This window comes from Triticum dicoccoides, chromosome 1A (assembly GCF_002162155.2).
Source record: "Triticum dicoccoides isolate Atlit2015 ecotype Zavitan chromosome 1A, WEW_v2.0, whole genome shotgun sequence".
In the NCBI taxonomy this organism is placed as follows: domain Eukaryota; kingdom Viridiplantae; phylum Streptophyta; class Magnoliopsida; order Poales; family Poaceae; genus Triticum; species Triticum dicoccoides.
Genome location: NC_041380.1, coordinates 128,556,875 through 128,582,857, shown reverse-complemented (window position 1 = coordinate 128,582,857; position 25,983 = coordinate 128,556,875).

The window sequence follows — 25,983 nt, the reverse complement described above, 5'->3', positions numbered from 1 at the left end:
AGTGGTGTCTAGAGGGGGGGGTGAATAGACTCTAAGTAAGAAAAGTTACAATTTTTAACTTATTTAAGTTGAAGTGGAGTTTTGGCACAAGTTTAAACATTCACAATACATATCAAGCAAGCATGACAAGAGTATATGAGCAGCGGAAAGTAAAGCATGCAAGTTGCAAGAATGTAAGGGGATGGGATTGGAGTGTGCAAATGCAATTGGAGAAATGGAGATTTTTTGCGTGGTTCCGATAGGTGGTGCTATTGTACATCCACGTTGATGGAGACTTCAACCCACGAAGGGGAACGGTTGCGCGAGTCCATGGAGGGCTCCACCCACGAAGGGTCCACGAAGAAGTAACCTTGTCTATCCCACCATGGCCGTCGCCCACGAAGGACTTGCCTCACTCGGGTAGATCTTCATGAAGTAGGTGATCTCCTTGCCCTTACAAAATCCTTGGTTCAACTCCACAATCTTGACGGAGGCTCCCAAGTGACACCTAACCAATCTAGGAGAGACCACTCTCCAAGAGGTAACAAATGGTGTGTTGATGATGAACTCCTTGCTCTTGTCCTTCAAATGATAGTCTCCCCAACACTCAACTCTCTCTCATAGGATTTGGATTTGGTGGAAAGATGATTTGAGTGGAAAGCAACTTGGGGAAGGCTAGAGATCAAGATTTATGTGGTTGGAGTGGGATATCTTGACCTCAACACAAGTGTAGGTGGTTCTCTCTCAGAAAATGTATGTTGGAAGTGTAGGCATGTTCTGATGGCTCTCTCTAAAAATGAAGAGTGGGTGGAGGGGTATAAATAGCCTCCACACAAAATTAAACCGTTACACACAAATCACCAAACTCAGTGGGACCGATTCAGAGAACTCGGTCAGACCGATTTAGTTCAAAATGTGACCATTAGGCATTTCGGTGGGACCGATGATCGACTCAGTGGGACCAATGTGATAGGGTTAGGGTAAAGCCTCAACTCGGTTTGACCAATTACACAAACTTGGTGGGACCGATTTGTGTAATAAGTGAAACAGAGAGTTGGCCAAGCAAACTCGGTGGGACCGAAATTATTGCAATAGGCAACATAGAGTTTGCTGTTGGAGATATGCCCTAGAGGCAATCATGTATGATGATATTTCCTATGTGTTTATGAATAAATATAGTCCTTGGACATTATCAATGATGTGTATCAGCAAGTATGTGACTTGTTTGTGGGACTATGCATTGTATGATGACTGTCCTAAAAGGTCCCTAGTCGAAAGGGTTGTGTGGACGCGCAGCCAACTAGACTAGCATATGACACGGTCGATGGCTTGGTCTCACTAGCCATGGAGCATTGGATGCTAACCGGATAATATGGACTTGGAAGGATCTGGTCGGATTCGACGTAGTCGGATCTGAGTCGAGATAAGGTCCGAGTCGGATAGACCCAACTATGAGACGCAACGATATGTCATCTGTGAGTCTCTAGTACAACATATGTTCTATGTCCTAAGACCTGAGCTGATGCATGTACTCGGGATGGTGACAGACTTGCTTTGGGCCGACGAAATGCTACTCCGTGACTGGGTAGTTACAAAGGTAGGTTTCAGGCTTGTCCAGACCCATGCTGCGAGACATGGTCGAGCAAGATGGGATTTGCCCCTCCGACGGGGAAAGATATACTCTAGGCCCCTCGTGTGATCCGACTAGGATAAGCATGGCCATGCGACAAGGATTATGAGATAATCCGGATAGTGGTCGGCATCACTGGAACGAGAAAGAGGTTGGGCTAGCACAAGGATGACAGACTCGCCTTGAGCTCGACAACATATATCGTGTGGCAAAAGGAATGGAAGTATGATGTACAGGTTCGCTAACCAGCTTCATAGTCTGCTTGGTGTTCGGCATGCCTTGCTAGAGGCCGCTACCAACCGTGCAGTTCGGAGTTGATCCTAAGGTGTCGCGACCAAGCCAACTTGAACCTAAGGGGTCGCGCTCTTAAGGGAAGGAACCTACGAGGTCAGATCCGAGGACACTAGTCGGATGTGATCCGAACTGTATTCAGATTGTGGCCTAATACGTCTCCGTCGTATCTACTTTTCCAAACACTTTTGCCCTTGTTTTGGACTCTAACTTGTATGATTTGAATGGAACTAACCCGGACTAACGCTTTTTTCAGCAGAATTGCCATGGTGTTGTTTTATGTGCAGAAAACAAAAGTTCTCGGAATGACCTGAAACTCCACGGAATATCTTAGAATAAATAATAAAAAATCCTCGCCAAAGATGAAGACCAGGGGGCCCACACCCGGTCCACGAGGGTGGGGGCGCGCCCCTCCCCCCATGGGCACGCCCCCCTACCTCGTGGGCCCCCTGGTGGCCCTCCGACGCCAACTCCAACTCCATATATTGGCTTTCGAGGAGAAAAAAAATCAGAGAGAAAGTTTCATCGCGTTTTACGATACGGAGCCGCCGCCAAGCCCTAATCTCTCTTGGTAGGGCTGATCTGGAGTCCGTTCGGGGCTTCGGAGAGGGGGATTCATTGCTGTCGTCATCATCAACCATTCTCCATCACCAATTTCATGATGCTCACCGCCGTGCGTGAGTAATTGCATCGTAGGCTTGCTGGACGGTGATGGGTTGGATGAGATTTATCATGTAATCGAGTTAGTTTTGTTAGGGTTTGATCCCTAGTATCCACTATGTTCTGAGATTGATGTTGCTATGACTTTGCTATGCTTAATGCTTGTCACTAGGGCCCGATGCCATGATTTCAGATCTGAACCTATTATGTTTTCATGAATATATGTGAGTTTTAGATCCTATCTTGCAAGTCTATAGTCACCTACTATGTGTTATGATCCGGCAACCCCGAAGTGACAATAATCGGGACCACTCCCGGTGATGACCATAGTTTGAGGAGTTCATGTATTCACTATGTGTTAATGCTTTATTCCGGTTCTCTATTAAAAGGAGGCCTTAATATCCCTTAGTTTCCAATAGGACCCCACTGCCGCGGGAGGGTAGGACAAAAGATGTCATGCAAGTTCTTTTCCATAAGCACGTATGACTATTTACGGAATACATGCCTACATTATATTGATGAACTGGAGCTAGTTCTGTGTCACCCTATGTTATGACTGTTACATGATGAACCACATCCGGCATAATTATCCATCATTGATCCGGTGCCTACGAGTTTTCCATATACTGGTTTACGCTTATTTACTTTTCCGTTGCTACTGTTACAATCACTACAAAAGTACCAAAAACATTACTTTTGCTGTCTTTACTTTGTTACCGTTATCACCACTATCATATTACTTTGCTACTAAACACTTTGCTGCAGATACTAAGTTTCCAGGTGTGGTTGAATTGACAACTCAGCTGCTAATACTTGAGAATATTCTTTGGCTCCCCTTGTGTCGAATCAACAAATTTGGGTTGAATACTCTACCCTCGAAAACTGTTGCGATCCCCTATACTTGTGGGTTATCAAGACCTTTTTCTGGCGCCGTTGCCGGGGAGCATAGCTTTATTCTTTGAGTCACTTGGGATTTATATCTGCTGGACACTATGAAGAACTTGAAAGACGCTAAGACAAAAATTTATCCCTCAACTACGAGGGGAGGTAAGGAACTGCCATCTAGCTCTGCACTTCATTCACCTTCTGTTATGAGTAAGCTAGCGACACCTAAACCTACTACTGCTATGAATTCTGATATGTCGCATGTTATTGATGATGCCACTTCTGCTATGCATGATACTTATGATGAAACTACTTCTATGCTTGATACTACTGTGCCACTTGGTGAATTTCTAGATGAGCAAATTTCTAAGTCTAGAGAAAGAGAAATTAGTGAACCTGAACACGATGATGTTAGTGATGATGAACCTATGCATGTTATTCCTGAGGGTTATCTTTTTAATAATGAATCTTATGAAGCTATTCTTGCTTATCCGGATAAACCTGAACGTAAGAGGTTACTAATTAAGTGGAGTAAGGAATCTTTTAGAGGTAGGATGAGACCCGACCCTGCTTTTGCTACTTCACCTATCTGTGTTCCTGATCAGGATTATTATGATATTACTGTTGATCCAGATATAATTACTTTGGTTCAATCTGATCCTTTTTATGGCTATGAATCTGAAACTGTTGTGGCACATCTTCGTAAGTTAGATGAAATAGCTGCCCTGTTTACTAATAATCTGAGATCGCGCCACTTTTATATACTCAAAATATTTCCGTTCTCATTAAAGGGTGATGCTAAGAAATGGTTTAATTCTCTTGATCCTACCTGTGTGCAAAGTCCCTAGGATATGATTTATTACTTCTCTGCTAAATATTTCCCTGCTCATAAGAAACAAGCTGCTTTGAGGGAAATATACAATTTTGTGAAAATTGAAGAAGAGAGTCTCCCACAAGCTTGGGGGAGGCTTCTCAAGTTACTTAATGCTTTGCCTGATCATCCTCTTAAGAAACCTGAAATATTTGATATCTTTTATAATGGACTAACTGATGCTTCTAGAGATTACCTGGATAGTTGTGCTGGTTCTCTTTTCAGGGAAAGAACACCGGATGATGCTGAAATTTTATTTAATAATATGTTGGCAAATGAAAATAATTGGGCACCTCCTGAGCCACCTCCCGAGCCAACTCCTGAGCCAGCTCCTGAGCCAATTACTGAGCCTATTCCTAAACCAACTCTGAAGAAGAGAGGTGTTCTATTTCTCAGTCCCGAAGATATGCAAGAGGCAAAGAAATCTATGAAAGAAAAAGGTATTAAAGCTGAAGATGTTAAGAATTTACCTCGTAATGAAGAAATACATGGTCTTAATTTACCGCCTGTTGAAGAAGTATATGATCTCAATTACTTATTTACTGAAGAACCTCCCGATATCCCGACACAGGTAGTAAAGGTAAATTCTCTCTATAGATATGATAAAGTTGAAGTCCCTCCTACTAAAATTGCTAGTCAGTGCTTGGATGAGTTTGATGACTTTATGTTTAAGCAAGATGACTTTAATGCTTATTTCGGTAGACAATTAAAGTAGAATACCTTTATGATTAAACGCTTGAGTGATTATATGGATAATATTAGAGGTGAACTTAAACTTGTTAGCAAACATGCTTCTATGGTTACCACTCAAGTAGAACAAGTACTTAAAGCTCAGAAAGAAATGCTTGATGAAATGAATAGTAAGAAAAATGATTATGTTGTTAGAGTGGCTACTAGAACTGGTAGAATGACTCAGGAATCTTTGTACCCTGAAGGCCACCCTAAGAGAATCGAGCAAGATTCTCAAAGAAATAATATTGATGCACCTAGTTCTTCTAAAAGGAAGAAAAAGAAAAATGATAGAACTGTGCAAACTTCTAGTGAACCTATTGCTGAACCACCTGATAATCCAAATGATATCTCTATGTCTGATGCTGAAACACAATCTGGTAATGAACATGAACCTAGTGAAAATGTTAATGATGATGTTCATGATGATGCTCAACCTACTAATGATAATGATGTAGAAGTTGAACCTGCTGTTGATCTTGATAACCCACAATCAAAGAATCAACGTTATGATAAAAGAGACTTCGTTGCTAGGAAACATGGTAAAGAAAGAGAACCATGGGTTCAGAAACCCATGCCTTTTCCTCCAAAACCATCCAAGAAAAAGGATGATGAGGATTTTGAGCGCTTTGCTGAAATGATTAGACCTATCTTTTTGCGTATGCGATTGACTGATGTGCTCAAAACAAATCCTTATGCTAAGTATATGAAGGATATCATTACTAATAAAAGAAAGATACCGGAGGCTGAAATTTACACCATGCTTGCTAATTACACTTTTAAGGGTGGAATACCAAAGAAACTTGGAGATCCAGGAGTACCTACTATACCATGCTCCATTAAAAGAAATTATGTTAAAACTGCTTTATGTGATCTTGGAGCCGGTGTTAGTGTTATGCCTCTCTCTTTATATCATAGACTTGACTTGAATAAGTTGACACCTACTAAAATATCTTTGCAAATGGCTGATAAATCAACTGCTATACCTGTCGGTATTTGTGAGGATGTGCTTGTTGTGGTTGCAAACGTTACTATTTTAACGGACTTTGTTATTCTTGATATTCCCGAGGATGATAGTATGTCTATTATTCTTGGAAGACCTTTCCTTAATACTGCAGGGGCTGTTATTGATTGCAACAAAGCCAAGGTCACTTTTCATGTTAATGGTAATGAGCATACGGTGCACTTTCCGAGGAAACAACCTCAAGTTTATAGTATCAACTCTATTGGAAAAATTCCATCGATTATATTTGGAGGTTTTGAATTTCCTCTTCCTACTGTCAAAAAGAAATATGATATACTTATTGTTGGGGATGTCCATATCCCTGTTGAGGTAACATAGTGTTATTCGAAATTTCTCCGGTTCCATGATTATCGGAATGAGTTTGTTAACAAGACTTGATCAACCTTGTTAGTGGATTCTTTTTTATGAGCATGAGATGGATGAAACTAGAAGCACAACCTTCTGTACCCTCTTTATATTTTCTGTTCTTTAGTAGAAATAAAGTAAAACAATATTTTTCTGTCTGTTTCCTGACTTATCCGTGCAATATAAAAATATCCCGAAAATAAAAGTCCTCAGAATGCCATGCCAATTTAATATGATTTTTTCGAGAATATTTAAGGATTTTTAGTGCAAAAATTACCACGGGGGGAGCTGCCACCTGGTCACGAGGGTGGAGGGCGCGCCCTACCCCCTGGGCGCGCCCCCCTGCCTCGTGGGCCCATGGTGGCCCTCCTCCACTTATTCCTACACCCATCTTCTTCCTCTGTCTCGCACAAACCCGAAAAACCAACTCAAGCTCGTGTTCCAGCAACTTTTGCTGCGATTTTCGATCTCCTTGCTCAAAGCACCTCTGGCAAAACTGCTTGGGGAGATTGTTCCTTGGTATGTGACTCCTCCATTGGTCCAATTAGTTTTTGTTCTAGTGCTTTATTCATTGCAAATTTGTGTTGCATAGGTGACCATGTTCTTGAGCTTGCATGTCAAATATATATGGTTCCAAGTAGTTCTAATGCTTGATATATGCTCTAGGCACTTGTATGAGTAGTTGCTACTAATCTTATTGAAGTTGGTTCACTTTTGTTTGAAGTTACTAAAAATTTCAGAATTATTTTCAGAGAAAACAATATGTTTAGGAGGATGTTCCAAGGTGGTTCTTCAAAGAAGCAAGGTCCCAGACTTGCAATGCATGATGGTGACGAGGAACCACCAAGAGACGCTCTCGTGAGGCCCTGTGAATGGCCTTCGGAAAATTTTATGAATCAAGTGGGAATTAAAGAAGAATTTTACGCATATGTGCGTAATGCCGGTCTTGAGGACTTTGAAGCTGATAAATGCCCCCAGTATCATTATCTCACAAGTTCATTTGTGGGGAGGTTTGATTATTCATCTTCGCGTAATTCTCCTTTAGTCATGTTTGACCTTTATGACAAGTCTTATACCATGGACTTAGAGGATTTCACTCGTGCATGCAAACTTCCATCTTGGGGTAGTATCAGGGATCCCCCTAAATCTGAATATAGAGATTTTCTTGCTAGAATAACTGTGGGGGAATCTAGAGATATAGCACAGGCCACTATAGGGAGCATTCACTTTCCTGCTATACATTATTTTGCTCTCTTCATTGGTAGATGTATAACTGCTAAGGATGAAGCATGTCACATGTGTGCCCCTAATCTCAGCATTCTCAGAAGTGTTGTGTTAGGGGACCAAGCTTATCATATGGGAGCCATTGTAGCTCGTAGGTTGCATCTTAATAGACGTAACGGAGATTTCTTTGGAGGAATTTATGCAACCCGCTTAGCTAATTTTCTTGATGTAGACATTCATGAGGGTGATGTGGAGTTGCCCACTTCTTATTTAGATCTTGATCCTATGTTTTCCCACCAGTTCATTGGGAGGACTTGACCACCTTACTAGTATCGACTAATCTTTGACAGACGACGTGTGGTCCGTGTTGCTCTTCCTGCTCCTACCTTCTTTGATTTTCAGGCGAGAGGAAGATATATTATTACCATAGAGGAGGCCGATGAGTACGAGAGGGGAGTGGAAGCAGCCCGACACCGTGCTGCTGCTCAGCAGGCGGTAGCCGCTGCATCGCAGTACGACCCCAGCTTCACCTACGGATATCAGCCAGGTTATCCCTGGCAATAGACCAACTTAGGCCAAAAGCCTAAGCTTGGGGGAGTACGTATTTCCCACCGACATTACATTCATGTACACACTCATTGCTAGATGTCGGTGCTCATACTCTTTCATTGTAATATCCATGTTAGTTTAAATTTATTTTTCTAGCTTTCTTCTTATGTGTTTGATAAACCTTAAGAAAAAAACAAAAAATAATAATTAGTGTTAGTCTACTTTCCTTGCTTGTAGTAGAATTAAAAAGAAAAACCCAAAAATATTTCCCGTCCTTCTTTTGCTTGTTGGGAGCTTTCCCGTGTAAATAGTTTTTATTTTTCTTTTCCTTTCTTTGGGGGTCGAGAAGAGTATATTGAAAATGCTTAGTGGCTCTTATATGCAAGATTGTTTATTTAACTTAGAGCCCATATTACTTGTCTTCTCTCTTGAGTTGAATGCTTGCAGATTCCAGCTTAGTCCAATGCACGTGCACTCTTATTATTATACACACCGTTCGGTCGTGCAAGTGAAAGGCAATAATGATAATATATGGACTCATTGGGATGAGAAAAGCTGGTATGAACTCGACCTCTCTTGTTTTTGTAAATATGATGATTCATCATTCCTGATTCAGCTATTATGAAGTAAACATATTTGCAATGACATTTAGAGATTGTAGTTGCTTGTGCCATGCTTGATTAGCTATGAGTTATAATGGTTAACCTTGCGTGCCAACATGCTATTGAGATGATTATGATGTGGTATGATAGGATGGTATCCTCCTTTAAATGAATTGAGTGACTCGACTTGGCACATGTTCACGCATGTAGTTGAATCAAATCAACATAGCCTTCATGATATTTATGTTCATGGTGGATTATATCCTACTCATGCGTATATTCGGTGTGAATTAATTTTAATGCATGTTTACGACTGTTGTCGCTCTCTCAGTTGGTCGCTTCCCAGTCTTTTGCTAGCCTTCACCTGTACTAAGCGGGAATACTGCTTGTGCATCCAAACTCCTTAAATCCCAAAGTTGTTCCATATGAGTCCACTATACCTTCCTATATGCGGTATCTACCTGCCGTTCCAAGTAAATTTGTATGTGCCAAACTCCAAACCTTCCAATGAAATTCTGTTTTGTATGCTCGAGCAGCTCATGTGCAACTATGGCTGCCTATATCTTCCATGCTAGGTGGGTTATTCTCAAGAGGAGTGGACTCCGCTCCTCATTCACGAGAAAGGGCCGGTAACCGGGATGCCCAGTCCCATGATCCAAAAAGATAAAAGCAAATCAAAATAATTAAACAAAACTCCACCTGGGACCCGTTGAATGTTGGAGGCACTTGTTGTTTCGAGCAAGCCATGGATTGATGCTTGTGGAGGAGGGGGAGTATAAACCTTTACCATTCTGTTTGGGAACTGCCTATAATGCATGTAGTATGGAAGATACAGCCATCTCATAGTTGTTACATTGACAGTGAAAGTATGCCGCTCAAAATATTATTTATCTCTATTTCAAAAATCGAGCTCTGGCACCTCTACAAATCCCTGCTTCCCTCTGCGAAGGGCCTATATATTTACTTTTATGTTGAGTCATCACCCTTCTTATTAAAAGGCACCCGCTGGAGAGCGCACTGTCGTTTGCATTCATTATGATTGGTTTATATTGGGTATGACTTGACTGGATCTCTTTTACCTTGAATTACAATGTTTAGTCAGTCCTTGATCTTTAAAGGTGCTCTGCATTTATGTTTTGCGGTCTCAGAAAGGGCTAGCGAGATACCATTTTGTTATATCATGTTATGATTATTTTGAGAAAGTGTTGTCATCTGAGTTTTATTATTATGGCTCGCTAGTTGATTATGCTATTGATATGAGTAATTGTGAGACCTACGTGTTATTGTGAGTATGGTTAGTTCATAATAATTGCTGAAACTTGAATGCTGGCTTTTCATGTTTACAACAATAAGAGCAAACAGAGTTTGTAAAAGTTTTTCTTTTTCTCTTTCAGTTTGTCAACTGAATTGCTTGAGGACAAGCAAGGGTTTAAGCTTGGGAGAGTTGATACGTCTCCGTCGTATCTACTTTTCCAAACACTTTTGCCCTTGTTTTGGACTCTAACTTGTATGATTTGAATGGAACTAACCCGGACTGACGCTGTTTTCAGCAGAATTGCCATGGTGTTGTTTTATGTGCAGAAAGCAAAAGTTCTCGGAATGACCTGAAACTCCACGGAATATCTTAGAATAAATAATAAAAAATCCTCGCCAAAGATGAAGACCAGGGGGCCCACACCCTGTCCACGAGGGTGGGGGGCGCGCCCCTCCCCCCTGGGCGCGCCCCCCTACCTCGTGGGCCCCCTGGTGGCCCTCCGACGCCAACTCCAACTCCATATATTGGCTTTCGAGGAGAAAAAACCAGAGAGAAAGTTTCATCGCGTTTTACGATATGGAGCCGCCGCCAAGCCCTAATCTCTCTCGGTAGGGCTGATCTGGAGTCCGTTCGGGGCTCCGGAGAGGGGGATTCGTCGCCGTCGTCATCATCAACCATCCTCCATCACCAATTTCATGATGCTCACAGCCGTGCGTGAGTAATTGCATCGTAGGCTTGCTGGACGGTGATGGGTTGGATGAGATTTATCATGTAATCGAGTTAGTTTTGTTAGGGTTTGATCCCTAGTATCCACTATGTTCTGAGATTGATGTTGCTATGACTTTGCTATGCTTAATGCTTGTCACTAGGGCCCGAGTGCCATGATTTCAGATCTGAACCTATTATGTTTTCATGAATATATGTGAGTTCTAGATCCTATCTTGCAAGTCTATAGTCACCTACTATGTGTTATGATCCGGCAACCCCGAAGTGACAATAATCGGGACCACTCCCGGTGATGACCATAGTTTGAGGAGTTCATGTATTCACTATGTGTTAATGCTTTGTTCCGGTTCTCTATTAAAAGGAGGCCTTAATATCCCTTAGTTTCTAATAGGACCCCACTGCCACAGGAGGGTAGGACAAAAGATGTCATGCAAGTTCTTTTCCATAAGCACGTATGACTATTTACGGAATACATGCCTACATTATATTGATGAACTGGAGCTAGTTCTGTGTCACCCTATGTTGTGACTGTTACATGATGAACCACATCCGGCGTAATTATCCATCATTGGTCCGGTGCCTACGAGTTTTCCATATACTGGTTTACGCTTATTTACTTTTCCGTTGCTACTATTACAATCACTACAAAAATACCAAAAACATTACTTTTGCTGTCTTTACTTTGTTACCGTTATCACCACTATCATATTACTTTGCTACTAAACACTTTGCTGCAGATACTAAGTTTCCAGGTGTGGTTGAATTGACAACTCAACTGCTAATACTTGAGAATATTTTTTGGCTCCCCTTGTGTCGAATCAACAAATTTGGGTTGAATACTCTACCCTCGAAAACTGTTGCAATCCCCTATACTTGTGGGTTATCATGGCTGAGTAGACTTATGGGCTTTAGGGTCCGTGCGAGGCCCAAGTGTTGAGCCCGCGACGGACGCCTATATATATAGTGGAGGTGCCGCACACTCACGCGGTTGATCGCTTCGCTGCTGTCACTAGGGTTTGCATGTGTTGCGAATAAACACCTCCACTCGCCGCCGGTTGTGTGATCGGACCTAGCAGTCCGCCGCACGATGTTCCTCCTGCACACGCGGATACCGTTAGAGGCGGTGCACTTGCGCTGCTCCGGCGAACCTGTACGTGGGAACCGACCACCAGTTGTACGAGGGAGATCGGACGAGGAGGAGACGATCCACGCGGACGCGCTGCCCCAACTCTTCTTCCGCTGCACGACACTGCGCGTCTAGTGGTAACAAACTGTGATCCATCTCCCGTAGCATGTTGTAGGTTGTTTTGCGCATAGGAATTTTTAATTTGCAGTTGATGCACCCTACCGTACATTCCAACATTTGCAAGCCCATCTCGGTGAGACCGAGATCCCATCGGTGACACCGAATTGATTAGGGTTTCTGGTAGTGGCTGTGTCAAGAGAACTCGGTGGCGCTAGATAAGAAGTTTCGGTGGGGCCGAGTTTGACTTTTGGTTTGGGACATATGTGGATATGAGAAAGTGGTTGAGGGCTTGGAGCATATCACTAAGCCTTTGAGCAAGCAAGCCATTGAGCAACACCTCATCCCCTCTTAATAGTATTGGCTTTCCTATGGACTCAATGTGATCTTGGATCACTAAAATAAAATATAGAGTCCTGCGCTTTGAGCTTGAGCCAATCCTTTGTCCTCAGCATCTTGAAGGGGTTCCACATCCTCTAGTCCATGCCACTCCATTGTTGAACTTATCTGAAACATACTAGGTAGAAGCATTAGTCCAACAAGAGATATGTTGACATTAATTACCAAAATCACCCAGGGAGCACTTGTGCTTTCAATCTCCCCATTTTTGGTAACTGATGACAACATACATCAAAGCTTTAGATAAAGATATAGAGAATAACAAGTAAAGCTTTGGAAAAACATGTAACATGCATAGGCTCCCCTACATGTATGCAATCATGTAAATATGGAATATATATAGGAGCATGTGAATGCATAAGCATGACAGAGCAAGCATGTGTTACATGTATGTTGGCTATATGCATCAGAGCAAATGATGTGAATATAGGAAATGTACCTTCATGCTAATGAGCCCTTCTTTCAAACAGTATGTACATCCGCAAGAAATCCTCATACACATGACTGTGATGCATATACTTACCTTATGGTCTTGAGTTGGCATAGGAAGGAATGAACCTGAGTAAACAAGGTTAGATAACACAGATACACCTACCAGCCAGAGAGATCAAAAGAAACCACAAGAGTACCAAGACTGGGATGACATGTAGAGAGTGAGTACTGAGTACCCTATTGAATATAGACATGTCCCCAAAGGTAAAGATGTGCAATGAATTCAAGGATTTCCTTCCCTTAGATGTCTTGCTCCCCCTGAATCTAGCATGGGATACTGGGAGAAGATAGGGAACAGAAAATCAGAGCAAGGAAAAGAAACAGAGCTAATGCAAACAGTCAACTATGAACATGTCTTTCCCCTCTTAAAGACATGCGACTTCTCTCCTCTTGAACACCAAGCATCTGGGGTTTCTTACTCTCTTCCTGAGTATTCTCCCCCTATAGAAATGATTAAGCTTTTATATGATCTCTCTCCCCCCCCCTTTGATATCAATTTCCAAGAAGGGTTCTTCTGGATTTTTGTTACAAATAGGTTTGGTCCTTGAGTCACAAAGCAAAGCAGCAAGTCAAATGTGATGCTGGTAGAGGACAAGAATCATTGAGTGGAGCTGGAGCAAAAAGAATGCAGGAACAAGTGGCAAGCTTTCTTTCCTGTAGTGAAATCGGTAGCACCGAGTTGTGTGCTTCGGTGGCGCCAAAAGGATTCAGTTGGACCAAAGGAAACAAACCGTTGTGACCGAGTCCATCACAGAGAAAACACTTGTCACCTCAGCTCACTAGGCAATTTGGATCTCACAAGGATTTGCAAGGAATTTGCGGAAAAAATTGCAAAGAATAGGATGTAGGGATGCAGGACACAAATAATCAGAAAGGAAATATAGATGAAGTTTTTTTGAAAGGGGAAATAAATGCGCACGAGAGAAACACAAGAGAACTTCATCTAGAATTGGTCGGCGACAAAGTCACCTATGTTAGAGTATATTGACTTAGGAGTCAAGTGAGGACACTTGATCATAGGTCATACTCAACGTTTAAGCTCAAAATGGGATTACCATTTTTTGTTTAAGCATCTTGATGTACTCACATCTTGTTGAGTTGCTTTGATCCATGTCTTCGAGTAAAGCTTCTCTAAGATGGAATAACATACCTTGGGTGGTGGTTTTGATCTTGATCACATAGTTGAACTTGTGTGGGTTGCTCAAGATTGATGTATCTCATCAAGAGTTGGGAGCACCACTTGGAATTTGAGTTCATCTTCCTACATGGGTTAGCTTTGTCGGATTTCGGGTTCCGGCAGACCCTTGAGGTTTGAACACTGGGGTGCGCGCGAAGATCTCTCCCCTACCGATGTACGTCCAATCTCCTCGTGTGATCTAAGCTGGAAACAACGAACGACACAAGGGACACGAGGTTTATACTGGTTCGGGCCACCATTGTGGCGTAATACCCTACTCCAGTGTGTGGTGTGGTGGATTGCCTCAGGGGCTGATGATGAATAGTACAAGGGAAGAACAGCCTCGCGAGAGGTGTTCTTGAGCTGGTGCGATGAACTGCTTGGGTGAGTTCAGTCGCCTCTCTCTCACTCACTCTCTCTGCTAGGGATCTATCAGATCTCTCGATGTCTAGGTGTGTCGATCCCTCTCCAGATCTCTCGATTGATCCCTCTCTACCCTGTGGTGGCTAGCTCTATTTATAGAGGCCCTGGGCCTCTCCCCAAATAATGAGCGGGAAGGGCGCCAACAATTGGCCATTTTGAAGGGGAACATCTAGTACAAGTTATCCTGACCAAAGGTGGTCTTCGGCTGCCAAAAGTACTGGTGATGACGCCGTCTTGGGCTCCACGGTGATCTCCGTCCTGCCGCTCTGCTGGTCTTGGTCTCGTTGCACCGGAATGGCAACCTTTGCCCGATGCCTTGGCCTGTGCTTGCCCCCTTTGCACCAAAGGAGAAATGTCGGTGTCAAAACTGGCGGATCTCGGGTAGGGGGTCCCGAATTGTGCGTCTAGGCCGGATGGTAATAGGAGGCAGGGGACACGATGTTTTACCCAGGTTCGGGCCCTCTTGATGGAGGTAAAACCCTACGTCCTTCTTGATTAATATTGATGATATGGGTAGTACAAGAGTAGATATACCACGACATCAGAGAGGCTAAACCCTAGAAGCTAGCCTATGGTATGATTGTATGTTGTGATTGTTGTCCTACGGACTAAAACCCTTCGGTTTATATAGACACCGGAGAGGGTTAGGGTTACAAAAGGTCGGTTACAAAGGAGGAGATATCCATATATGTATTGCCTAGCTTGCCTTCCACGCCAAGTAGAGTCCCATCCGGACACGAGACGAAGTCTTCAATCTTGTGTCTTCATAGTCTAACAGTCCGGCCAATGGAAATAGTCCGGTTGTCCAGAGACCCCCTAATCCAGGACTCCCTCAGTAGCCCCTGAACCAGGCTTCAATGACGATGAGTCCGGCGCATAGTATTGTCTTCGGCATTGCAAGGCGGGTTCCTTCTCCGAATACATCACAGAAGAATTTGAATATGAGGATAGTGTCCGACCCTACATAATAAGTTCCACATTCCATCGTAGAGAGAATAATATTTTTGCAGATCTAATTTGCTGGCTTGTTTTGGCAGCACGACATTATGTCATGGCCTGATGATTATTCAAACCGTTTCTTATAACCAGCTCCACACATAACGCGAGGCGGTTTCTTGACACGTCTTGTCGAAGCGGAGATCGTGTTGCCCCAATTACGAGATTCTCATTAATGCGGTCGTGGGTAACCCAACCGTGTCTAGGACTCCTAGATTATAGGCAAGTCCTAAATGGCTACGGAGAGGATGCTTGATATTCACCCTCTTTATAAAGGGACAAGGTTTTCGCTTTTTCCCTCTCATGCTCAATCGAACCCTTCCCCCGCCTCGAGTTCTAACACCCAAAGCCCAGGTTAGGTGCTCCGGATCTTCAATCATGTCCGGATCCATCCTTCAAGGCTAATGGATGCCCTCCTCCGTGACGGAAGAGGACATCAAGAAGTTGAAGGAGGCCAGATACCTGACCGCCGAGGTTTCGCATCGGCTTCCTGCTCGAGGGCAGGTCGTCCCTACTCCCAAACCTAACGAGAACGTCATGCTCGTCTCCCACTTCCTTCGAGGCCTAGGCCTCACTCTGGATCCCTTCGTCAGGGGTTTGATGTTCTATTACGGGCTAGATTTCCATGATCTAGCTCCAGACTCCTTTCTCCACATCTCGACATTTATTGTCGTGTGTGAGGCCTTCCTCCGCATTACTCCTCACTTTGGCTTGTGGCTCAAGACCTTTGAAGTGAAGTCGAGGATAATCGAGGGCCAGCATGCAGCATGCGGAGGTGTATCAATAGGCAAGATGGCAGGAGCTCCATGGCCGAAAGGTTCCTTTCCAGAGGTGTGCGAATTGTGGCAGCGGGAGTGGTTTTACGTCACAGCTCCCAGAAGTGCCAAGTGGGCGGCTGCTCCCGCTTTCCGCTCGGGCCCCCCACCATAACTGATGTCATGGATTAGCAGAGGTCTGACCTGGGGTCCAGCCAAGGACGTGCCTATACTGCAAAGCCGCATCCGAGATCTCTTCGAGGGAGATTTTAATTTGGCTGTGGTAATACAAGTTATGCTGGTTCGGAAAGTCCAGCCTTGCAAACTCCGGCCCCTTCGCTTCTGGGAGTTCAACCCAGAGGGACCGCGTGCCATTCAAAGTTTCCTCGGCCTAACGCACGAGGAGATGTACAAGTCATTCCTCGGAGATCAAGTAGAGTGTCCGGATATTACCGAGGACATGGGCCTGAGCAGTAACCGCACCGCCGAACAAGTAAGTAATCCCCTGGCCAAACACACTGTCTTTTATTCGTCACAAAGTTATTTCTGAGAGTTCATTTTTTGGCCAGGACTGGCTAACAAAGGCGAAGATGATTCGGTGTTTGGCCCCCCTCCCTGAGGGTTTGGAAAATCCAGTATTGGAAAAGATGCTCGAGGTCGCACCTTGCCCGGAGCCCTTGAAGGAAGTTACCGGGGGGGATAATACGGGTGGACGCGGGCCCCCATCGTTGCCCGTTCCAAACGAGGGAATGGCCGTCTCCACGAAGGAGGACAACCGGGGGAGGAAAAGGACTGCTTCCGAGGATCCGGAAGCTGAAGCCTCCAAACGGGAGAAGAAGTCTCCCACAGAGGGTCCTGCCTCGGGGGGTGCTTTTGCCACACAAAGTCCACGGGGGGATCAGCCCTCCAACGAGTCGTAAGTGATCCAAGATACTTTAATATTAAAGGTATTCTATCTTTTTTCTGAGAAAATAACCACCGCATATATCTTGCAGTTCGGGCCTTGGCCCCTCTCAGCTGAGCTCGTCTTCGGGGGATCTTCTTCCAGAGATGATGGAGAGCGAAACGCCTCCCCCGGACTCCTCTGCTCAAGAAGCGGGCGACCCCGAAGTGTCGTCACGGAGGGCCTCTCCGGATCTGGTGAGGCCATAAGATAATCCCATAGACCCCCGAAGTCCCCAGCGTCTGGCTCCCGAAGAGAGCAGACAAAAGAGTTTGGCACCGTCTGGTGTGCGGTCGGACGTTCTGAGGGAGTTGGTGGGGCGAGCGACCATCTCAGAAGAACACCGTATGCTAATGAGTACGGTGATGGAGAGAATCTCATCCGCCGAAAGCGGATTACATGAAGCTTTTATGAGTCTACTGACAGGCTTTGAGGTACGTGAGATAATATGTGATAGTGCTGCACATGTTAGGTGTGCCCTGTGTAGATAGTAGCCCCTGAGACTCTGGTTGTCGTCGAGAACGGCGGCGAACAGAGGATCATATTCTCAGGCAATAACCAGACTGCCCCTATGTGCAGGTGGTGGAAGCTCCGGTGGCTAGCCAGACTAGTGAGTTTGCCAAATTAAAACGGCAACTGGATGCGGCAGACGCCGACATCGAGCTTGTTAACAAGAGGCTTGACGAGGCACAGGGTAAGTGTTATTATCTGGTGAACAGCACATAGTAAGAGCAGCATGATGCCAGTATCTTTAATATGTTGTGACTGTAGATGGAGCTGCCACCGTGGAAACCTTGCGGGCAGAACTTGCCCGAGCCAAGGAACAAGCGAGGATTAGTAATGTGGCTGCTTTGAAGGCGGCCGAAGAGTTGAAAGCCGAGAAGGCCGCACATTGCGAGAGCCAAGAGAAGATGGCCAAGATGGCCGTAGAATTAAAAGACACCGCCGACCATTGTCGGGTCCTTGAAAAAGAAAACCGAGCGAAGGCAACGGACCTTGAGAAGGACACGGCGACGGACAAAGACACCCGTTCTGCTATGAGAGCGAAGGAGGAGCCGCGGGAAGCCGGGGATATTGCGGCTGGGAAACCCTTCATGTTACGGAGGAAGTTCGGAGATCCACAGTATGCCCCTCTGGATCGGCTGTGGAGTTCGGTAGATGCGTATATGGATTTGGCGGCGAGCGCTGCCGATGCGGCCAAGTACTTCCAAGGTCAGACAGATCGTGAAGTGGACAAGCTGTTCTGGTCGCAATTCCACGTTCCAGAGCGTCCGCTTTCATTGACTGACCAGCTAGCCGAATGGGCCGAACTAAATAGGTTGTCCGGACTCGCCATGAGGTCTGTTGTGGATCAGCTATGGCCGGAAAAGCCAAAGCCGAACAGCTATTTTAGCTTAGTGCAGTAGTTCCTTGGTGCGGTGCCACGCATTAATGCGATGAAGAGGTTGGCGTGCATAGAAGGCTCGCGGATGGCCCTTGCCCGTGTTAAAGCATACTGGGCGGAGATGGACGCTACCACTGTTGTGGCACAGGGTTCGGCCATAGGTCGAGTGGCTGCCAAGCATTATTTCGAGGGGGTTCTTGAGGGTGCTCGTTTGATAGAGGCCCAATGCTCGAAGAATATTATGTTTGAGTGGTATGTATTCTCATTGTAAACACAATGCTTTTATGAAGTTTTTATAAGGCTATGTTTATACTTTTGCCTGAAAGTAGTATGATGCCTCCTGTGCGGCCGTTTATGTATACATGTGTATAACCTGAAAGATTGCAACCGTCGGCTTCAACCCCCACGCATATAATGCAGAGGTGCTCGCAAAAAACGCGTGTTCACACTTAACCCAACGTTTTGGTCCTATTAAGGAGGTGATAGCGTAGCGAATGAGGCAACCGGACTATAATGCTTTAACACTTTCACTTAGCTAGAGGAGCTTGACAGTGGGGCTACTAGATAGCCCCTGGTGGCTCCGCACTCTCCCGATCGTGGGGTGCGTACATGCCTGGCTAGAAAACGGCCCTTTGTTAAGGCGGAGGAATTCTATCATTCCGATAGGTCATCGAGTGGTTGACGAGTCTCATGCTATATCATGACAGTCAATTTTCGGCTTTCTCTACCGAGGTGCTCGTCCGGATGAACCAGGGCACAATCGCAGTAGTTCTCCTGGTGCTACCTTAGCCGATAAAGCGGAACGTAAGGCACCAAAACACAGGAGTCGGGCAAACCCAACATTTGACCAAAGACAATGATTCAGAGCTGATGCATATAAGGCCAAACTCGCGACGCCGAACACTCCCTAAGGTATTCGGTCTTTATGGTATAAACCAGGCCTAAATAGTGCCCTTTGTAAGAAGCCCCTTGTGTCCAGATGCGTGCATTATTCTGACGTGGCCACATGCCAAGACGTCAGTATCCTTCTCAACTGTGCTGAGAATTCGGTGGATATGTATCAACAAGAGACAGTAAAAAAGGTTTACGCAGGGTCTTAATCTAAAAAGAATCCTTGAAGCGGGTCCCTGCTGCACGTCTGCGCCTGTGTCTCCGTTGGGCCGTATCCTGGACGGGTGTAGCACGATGATCATCTGTAAAAGAGAGGAACTTAGGTAAAAGTTGTCGTGCAAAAAGATAGTTTTTAAAGAAACTATGTATAATTCAAGATGAGTAAAAATTGCCACTTGTCTGCGTGCGTTGAGCCCCTTGTATTTGTAATAGGGGTGCGACCATTGATCCAGTATGAATTACATATAGCTGCGCCGGACTCGTCTAACCATGTCTGAGGTCTTGACGACCTGATAAATGCTTTAGTTGGTCAGGCCGTTTTTAGTGTGCGACTGCCAAGGCAGCCGCACTCTCTTCTGCGTGCAAAGATCACTTAATACTTCCGTTCACTGTAATGATGCCACATGGGCCGGGCATCTTGAGTGTGAGGGAAGCGTAGTGCTGTATTGCATTAAAGGGAACGAAAGCTTCGTGTCCGAGTAGTGCTTGATAGTCACTTTGGAACGAAGCGATGTGGAAGGTTAAATGTTCGCTACGGAAGTTATCGGGGAAGCCGAATATAACCTTTAGTAGCAGGGAGCCCTTGCAATGAGCCCCTGGGCCTGGCGTTACTCCTTTAAAGGTAGTATTGCTTTGGCAAATTTTTGTTGGGTCTATCCCCATTTCGCGGATTGTGTCCTGGTATATCAGGTTTAGACTGCTGCCACCGTCCATCAGGACTCGTATGAAGTGGTATCCGTCAATTATTGGGTCTAATACTAGGGCAGAGCATCCTGCATGCCGGATACTTGCTGAGTAATCACGATGGTCGAAAGTGATCGGTTGAGACGACCAGTGGCAGGACTCCGCGGTGATAGGCCCTTGGGCATATTTTTCTGGGAGTGCCGTTTTGTTTCTACCCTTGATCACGTGTAACACGTCTAAATTTCTTTTCTTCCCCAGTGTCTTGCTTGAGAGGCTCATCCTTGTCTTCGCTTGGTGTATCCTCCCCCTTGTGTACGGTGTTGAGCTTGCCAGACGGCTTGAAGACCCAACATTCTCTATGGGTATGATTAGCGGGTTTACCAGGGGTGCTATGGATCTGACATATTTGGTCCAGAATTTTGTTTGGGATGGACAATTCGTCTCTGGCGCCTTTAGAGGGCGGCTTTTGCTGACCTGACCGAGAGCTTTTGAATCCGGCGTTTATTACCGTGCTCTTCGTGTTGTCTTCTTTATTCCGGCGTTTGTTATTGCTGTTGTGCCGTGATTTCCTGTTTCCATCTCTAACTTCAGATGTACTGGGGTCGCTGGTGCTGTATCTGGCTAGCCAGCTATCCTCACCCGCGCAAAAGCGGGTCATGAGGCTTGTTAATGCTGCCATTGTTCTCGGCTTTTCTTGGCCGAGGTGTCTGGCAAGCCATTCGTCACGGACGCTATGCTTAAAAGCTGCCAAGGCTTCGGCGTCCGGACAGTCGACAATTTGGTTCTTTTTAGTAAGAAACCTGTTCCAAAGTTTTCGGGCTGACTCTCCGGGCTGTTGAGTTATATGACTCAAATCGTCCGCGTCCAGAGGTCGGACATAAGTCCCTTGAAAATTTGCCCGAAAAGCGTCTTCGAGCTCTTCACAGCTTCCAATGGAGTTTTCGGGGAGGCTTTTGAGCCAGTGACGAGCTGGCCCTTTGAGCTTGAGGGGTAACTACTTGATGGCGTGGAGATCATCTCCTCGAGCCATATGGATATGGAGGATATAGTCCTCGATCCAGACCCCAGGGTCTGTTGTTCCATCGTATGCCTCTATGTTTATGGGGTTGAATCCCTCCGGAAATTCATGGTCCAGCACCTCGTCGGTGAAACATAGGGTGTGTGCGGCACCCCTGTATCTGGGTGTACCGCGTTGTTCGGATGTTTGTTGTGTTACATCATATGCTGGGGCGCGCTTGCGTGGTCCATAGATGGATCTGTTTGCGCCGTCCTTTTGGTGCGAACCCTCGCGTGGATCGCGTAGTGGCTTGTGAGTGGCGTTGTTTGCCACTCGATGTTGGTCGTGAGGTCGTCTATCCGGCCAGGTGGCTGTTTTGATTTTTGGTTGTGGGGGGTCTGAGGCCTCCTCATCGAATTCAGGTAGCAACTTCTGCTTTGGGTAGCTCCTGGTCGGGCGATTGTCGCCGTACTTCGCTGCTGTGTTGAGTAATTTACTCCATCTGATTTGGAGTGTGTCCTGCGCAGCCTTGAGCCTTTGCTTCTGCTTTTTCAGACTCCTCGCGGTGGCAACAAGCCTTTGACGGGCATTCTGCTGCTCCGGGTGCTTGTCCGGTGTTATGTCGTCCGGACTATTATCTTTGACAGAATTAGTTTGTTCGGTTTGATTATCCGTATTGCCGTAGTCCGGTAGTAGTTCGCCCTGCTCCAACGCTGGGTCCGTATGATCGTTATTTCTGCCGAGGCGGGATTTGGGGCGGCGCTTGCGCCGCCGCTTTGACTGCTTCTCGAAGGAAGAAGCCTTCGGTGCGTCCTTCCGTTCCTCCTCGTCGTCTTCTTTTGGTGTATCCACCATGTATACATCATATGATGAGGTGGACGTACAGCGCCCTCTGGGTGGTGGTTCCTCTTCGCCTCCCGCATCGTCGTCCATACCGTCGATGTCTTCGGAGTCGAAGTCGAGCATGTCGGTTGAGTCATCGACAGTGGCTATTAAGTGGGTGGTGGGTGGGCGTCGAATTTCTTTGTTGTCTGCATCCCAATCCTGTTGGCCATAATCCGGCTGGGGCTCTCCTGACAAAGAGAGAGACCTTAGTGAATTCAGAATGTCGCCGAAGGGCGAGTGCTAAAAGATATCTGCGGCGGTGAATTCCATGATCGGCGCCCAATCGGATTCGATTGGCAGGGGCGCGGGCGGTTCGGAGTCAGAAAAAGAGTCCGACACCTTGGAGTCACGGGCTGCGCGGAGGATTATGCTGGTTTCTGGCTCGATCGCCGTTGAGACTGCAGCCCCTGAGGTGGTGTCTAACCACCCGTCCTCGATTAGCGCAGTTGGCTCCGAGCTAAGGGTCAGAGCTGATGCGGGCGCGGCCTCTGGGGTACTGTACAGCGGCAGAGCTAGGTCATACCCATCGCGACAGTGCGGCGCGCCCGGCTGTGGCTCGAATCCGTCGAAGATCAAGTCTCCGCGGATGTCGGCCGTGTAGTTCAAACTTCCAAACTTGACCTGATGGCCAGGGGCGTAGCTTTTAATCTGCTCCAGATGGCCAAGCGAATTAGCCCGCAGTGCAAAGCCGCCGAATACGAAGATCTGTCCAGGGAGAAAAGTCTCACCCTGGGCCGCATCGCTATCGATGATAGTAGGAGCCATCAAGCCTAATGGCGACGACACAGAGGAACTCTCAATGAAAGCACCAGTGTCGGTGTCAAAACCGGCGGATCTCGGGTAGGGGGTCCCGAACTGTGCGTCTAGGCCGGATGGTAACAGGAGGCAGGGGACACGATGTTTTACCCAGGTTCGGGCCCTCTTGATGGAGGTAAAACCCTACGTCCTGCTTGATTAATATTGATGACATGGGTAGTACAAGAGTAGATCTACCACGAGATCAGCGAGGCTAAACCCTAGAAGCTAGCGTATGGTATGATTGTATGTTGTGATTGTTGTCCTACGGACTAAAACCCTTCGGTTTATATAGACACTGGAGAGGGTTAGGGTTACACAAGGTCGGTTACAAAGGAGGAGATATCCATATACGTATTGCCTAGCTTGCCTTCCACGCCAAGTAGAGTCCCATCCGGACACAAGACGAAGTCTTCAATCTTGTATCTTCATAGTCTAACAGTCCGGCCAATGGAAATAGTCCGGTTGTCCGGAGACCCCCTAATCCAGGACTCCCTCAGGAAACAAGTACACTACGCAGGCCGGCGCCCGCCTGGTCTCGATCGTCATGGCTTGCGTCACGGGCTCTTCGCGAGGTACCCCTGCCTTGATCTCTCCGCCTCCTCACGAGCCTGCCTAATGTGGCTGCCTCTGAGGAAGCTTCCTCTCGTCCGCCCCGCGAGGCTTGGCCCCTGGCGAGGGTCTTGAGCTTGAGCTAATGAAGATGGGCCGCGCTGGGCCCCCACTTGAGCCACGCCGCAGGCCGCAGGAAGGCAAGTCTAGGGACCCCCATTCCAGAACGCCGACAGTAGCCCCCGGGCCCAAGGCGCGCCCTGGCTTGGCCTAGCAGGGAAGCGAAGAGGCAAGCGCGAAGCGCCACGGGCCCAATAGCCTGCGGCCTTGGGCGCTGCGTGGCGATTGATTGGTCGTGGGCATCTGCGCTTCCCCACGACGCCTCGACAACTGTCCATCTAACAAAAGAGGTGCCCAGGCCAGACTTACCTGCTTTGTTCTCGTTCGCCTCGCCCTAGATCCCCTTTCTTGCTCTCCTCCTTCTTGCTCCCGAAATCCTCCAGATCTGTCTCAATCCTCCTCACCTGGCACACCATGGCGCCTCGCAAGTCCCCGACCGAGGCCTGGTACTCACCGGCTCTGGATTCCCCGAACCTGCCGGAGAAGAACCTCACCCTCACGTGCCTGATGACAGTGGCGCATGGCAGCAAGGGGGCGACCGTGCTCAAGGCCGGCTCCGACCAGCCTGAAGGCAGGGGGAGCACCTTCTATTCGCTCTTTGTGAGCGCCATCGTCGCCGGTCTGGTGCCTCCTTTCTCTGAGTTCTTCTTTGATGTTCTCCGCCAGTACAACTTGCAGGCTCTGCATCTCCACCCCAACTTTGTTCTTCTCCTGGCAATTTTTGCTTACTACCGTCAGGCTCACATCGGGGTAAAGCCCTCGGTGGCCCTGTTGCGCCACTATTTTTCCCTCCGGGTTTCTGGTGGCCATATCTCTGCATGTGCGAGCTTCAGCGCATACTCCAATTCCAATGCTATCTCGAAGCCTGGGAAGAGAATCGAACGCTTCCGGAGCAAGTGAGTCATGGTGGACGTCGGGCGCCTCCACCCCCGTCTGGTGTTGCCTACGGGGCAGCCCAAGGCTGTCGACGCGTGGGCGCCTCCACCCCCGTCTGGTGTTGCCTACGGGGCAGCCCAAGGCTGTCGACGCGTGATCCCACGCGGAGCTCGTCGACCCCCATGAGAAGGCGGTGCTGAAGAGGATGAACGCGGACCTGAGGCCAAGCAACTTGGGGGCAGCGAAGCTGACCGGGGCCACGCTCCTGCGGGAGTTCTTGGAGCACCGGGTGGCTCCACTCCAGGAGCACTCGCTCCCGTTGTGGAGGCTTGGGGAAGCGGACGCCGCCTTGTTCCTAAGCTCTGAGGCCCTGACCGATGAGAATCTGGTCGCGGCCCTCCATTCCTTGGTTGGGGGAGACGTGGCGAAGCCGGTGGGCGCCCCCGTCCCCTGTTCCTTCGTGATGACTGGGAACAGGTGGTGAACGCCATGCCCACCTTCAATGGTGAGGGGCTGGTGCCCGCGGAAGCTCCCGAGGGTGTTGCGGCACTAGCGATGGTGAACGTGTCCTCCGACAGCTCCAGCGGGAGCGAGGGGGAAGAAGAGGTGGAGGAGGAAGAAGAGGTGGAGGAGGAAGAGTTTGACTCTGAGGCGACTGGCGAGGAGCCGAGGGAGTCTTTCCCTCGGCGCAGGTTCCAGGCCCTCTGCTCCATGCCGGACGATGACGAGGCCGGCACCAGGCGAGAAGGGGAGGACTCTCCCTTGGTCACAAGGATGGGCAGGTCGGGGCTGGTTCCCCCAGGGTCTGTTCTGGTCCTTGGGCGGTCTGAGGCCAGCTCCAGCCCTCCTGACGTGCCCTCTTCTTCCGGGCCTCCTGAGGCTGACCCCACCTGCAGGCTCTCGGGCTTCAAGTTTGGCCAGAGGTTGCTTGAGTTCACGAGCGATGACCAGTAAGTGCTCGATTCGTGCTTTGCTTATTTCTGCCGCCGAGGCTTGACGTCCATTTTCTTTTGTCAGGGCGGCACCTGTGGCGAAGAGGTTGAGAGGGGCTTCTGCGGCCTTGCTTGGGGCGAGCCCATCTGCCGGGATGGCACCTTCGTTCGTTGAGGGGAAAGACGGAGAGGCTCGTGCCTCCCAAGTCCGATCGTCCTCGCGAGGCCGGCTGGGACGCCTCGGTGAGGAGTCAGCCCCCGTGACCCCGCTGACCCTGGAGTCGACTTCGCTCGGTGCTGCAGCCGGGGCAGCCAAGGCCCAGAGGGTTCCTTCCTGCCAAGCCGTGATCACGCTGCCATCCTTGAGGGAGTCCTGGATTAGGGGGTGTCCGGATGGCCGGACTATACCTTCAGCCGGACTCCTGGACTATGAAGACACAAGATTGAAGA